Here is a 3,089-nt window from a genome sequence, read left to right as displayed (position 1 = left end):
ATCTCATTCATTCCTGGTGAGAATGCATCATGGGGTAGATGCTTTATCAGACATCTTGGCATGTTATTAGGAATCCAATACCGTGTCATACACCATACATGTTCTAATATATTTACAGAGCTGGTGTGAAAACGTATGCCTTGATAAAAGCTGACATGAAAATATATATAGCAGCTTTATTCACAATGGCTAAAGCTCATAGAAAACCACATTGTTCCTCAACAGTTAACCACATAACCAAACCTTCAAAGTGCGTGGAGACCCTGGGAAGAGAACAGGAGATGAAGACACATGAGATGTTTAGGGTGCAGGCATTTAGCATGGGGACACAAGAAAAAAGCCGAGGCTGAAGTCATAGGGGATCTAGAAGCCCAAGGAAGACAATGACTTCAAGCAAAGGGCAGAGAGGTATCTGAAGGCTGCCATGAGCTGAAGGCTCAGGCTATGAAGTCACTCCAGGGTAGCAGGATAATACTCTGGAGTAGAGATGCAGATAACTGATGGGAGATCACAGCTTCATGCAGAGGGGCTGGAGGACCTGACAGCTGGCTTGGGATGCAGGCACAGATGGACACTCAAGGAAAGATGTGATGGAGGGTCTGGCATTGTGGTGCAGTGGGTTACACCACTACCTATAATGTTGGCATTCCATATGGGTGCTGGTTTGTATGCTGGCTGTTCCCGTTCAGATCCAGCTCCCTGCCAAAGACCTGGGAAAGCAGTGGAAGATGGCCTTACTGTTTTGTCCTCTGCCACCCACGTAGGAGACCCAGAAGAAGCTCCAAAGGCCTGACTCCTGGCTTCAGATGGGCCCAACCCTGGCCATTGCAACCAATTGGGGAGTGAGCCAGAGGATGGAAGCTCTTTCTGTCTCTCTATGCCTCTGTCTCTCCCTCTATGTGATAAGGAAATAACTTGAGATATTAAATTTCATGGGGTTTTTTTGGACAGAGTTAGGCAGCGAGAGAGAGATAAAGATCTTCCTTCCATTGATTCACACCCCAAATGGTTGCCACGGCCAGTGCATAGTGGCAATCCAAAGCCAGGAGCCAGGTGTTCCCTCCTGGTCTCCATGCGGGTGCAGGGTCCAAGTAAGTTGAGCCATCCTCCACTGCCTTCCCGGGCCACAGCAGAGAACTGGACTGGAAGTGGAGCAACCAAGACTAGAACCTAGAGTGCCAGTGCCACAGCCAGAGGATTAGCCTAGTGAGCCATGGCACTGGCCCTCTATGTAATTTTCAAATAAATCTTTTTTAAAAAGAGGTGCTGGAGACACAGGGGATGGAGACTTATGAAGGCACATGGAATAAGACTGTGTCTAGGGAGGCCATTCATGCATCAGAATTCTACTTCTCCACTGTCTGTTTGTCATGATAAAGCCTCCCTTTGAGCAACCACCATTTAAAGATGCCACGTGACAGACTCCTTGTCTCTGAGGCTAATATGTGTCCGTAAAGCCTACTTTAGAAGTAAGAAGTACAGATAATCATAACAAAATCTGTGACTGCCTCTGGAAGACTGAGGGACCAGGGGGTGTGGAAAAACACAAAATTGGGGCCAGTGCCGTGGCTCACTTGGTTAATCCTCCACATGTAGTGCCAGCATCTTATATGGGCACCGGGTTCTAGTCCTGGCTGCTCCTCTTGCAGTCCAGCTCTCTGCTGTGGCCTGGGAAGGCAGTGGAAGATGGCCGAACTGCCTGGGCCCTGCACCCATATGAGAGACCATGAGGAGGTATCTGGCAGCTGGATTTGGATCAGTGCTGCACACTGGCCGTAGCAGCCATTTGGGGGGTGAACCAATGGAAGGAAGATCTTTCTGTCTCTCACTGTCTAACTTTGCCAAAAAATAAAAATAAAAAACACAAAATTTAATATCTCAATTTATTTCCTATCACTTCTTTTTTTTTTTTAATTTTCACAGCAATGTCTTGCAATCACTTGGAAACAGGTAACAACATAGGGACCTAACATATAGACTGAAAGGATTGCAGACTCAAAACACAAACCTGGTTATTCACATCGAATGCACCTTTGCTCTAGAATGACACTGACTGTGACTGTGAGTTTCCAGCAGTTCTTAGGATGCCAAGTCTTCTGAAAACACTTTGAAACCTGTCTTCCCAGACTGAGAACCCATGGATAACAGGACTGGAGAGAGCAGTGCTCTAAGACTAGCTCAGCATCTGCTTCCACCCTTGGCAGGGAAGTGCCAGGGTCACCCCACACTGAGGGGGAGTAGCTGCATTCTCTGTGCCCTCTAGCAGTCATGTGTACCAGGGTTCACTCCCAGCCCTGGGGCCTCCAGAAACCCTGCAGCCAGCCTTCCTCCACAGCCATGTGGTGGGGTCATGGGTTGGCTCCCACAGGGTGCACGGGGCACCTGGTGGCCCTCACCCCCCACCATTCCCTGACCTCTGGTCTGGTGCCCCCACCTCCGGGTTGGAAAAATCCCAGAATCAGTTGAGAGCCAGAGATAAGAAGGGAGGATTGGCACAGCACTGGCTGGGAGAGACCCTGAGGGGCCCTGTGGCACCCATGGGTTGGCCTCAAGGTCCCAGGGTGGCTGCAGCAGGGCCTGCGCAGGTCACCCCTGCACTCTCCCCAGACCCAGCTATCTGGAGTTCGCAAGTACAGAGATCCTGCATCCTTCAGTGCTGGGAGCACACTTCCTCAGGGTCTCCCACAGCCAGAAGTTCACAAAGGGCCACCACTTCCTCCTGTCCATCCATTTCCTCGCTCCTGAGTCAGCACCATCCATTTATGCTGAGTCATCATGAAATTTCTGCTGGGTCATCATTACCATACCTTCTGAGTCATCATGAAATTTCTGCTGACTCATCATTACCACCTCCCTGGTCCCCACATGTTCTCTTTAGAGACCTGAGCCCTGTCAAGGGGTCCTGAGAGATAGGGTGGTCCCCAGCAGCTCCATCCTCGTCTCTAGCAGGTATACATTGCCCCATCTGGGTCCCCAGGGCTCCATTCAGTCTCTAGGGCCTTCATACAGATCTCCTGGTCTCCATCCGGGTCTCCAGGCCACCAGCCAAGTCCCCAGGTCCTCCATCCAAGTGCCGGGGCCTCCGTCCA

The sequence above is a fragment of the Oryctolagus cuniculus genome, unplaced genomic scaffold (assembly GCF_964237555.1).
Source record: "Oryctolagus cuniculus unplaced genomic scaffold, mOryCun1.1 SCAFFOLD_165, whole genome shotgun sequence".
NCBI lineage: Eukaryota > Metazoa > Chordata > Mammalia > Lagomorpha > Leporidae > Oryctolagus > Oryctolagus cuniculus.
The sequence above is the reverse complement of the archived record's forward strand: the minus strand, read 5'-3'. Positions refer to the sequence as shown.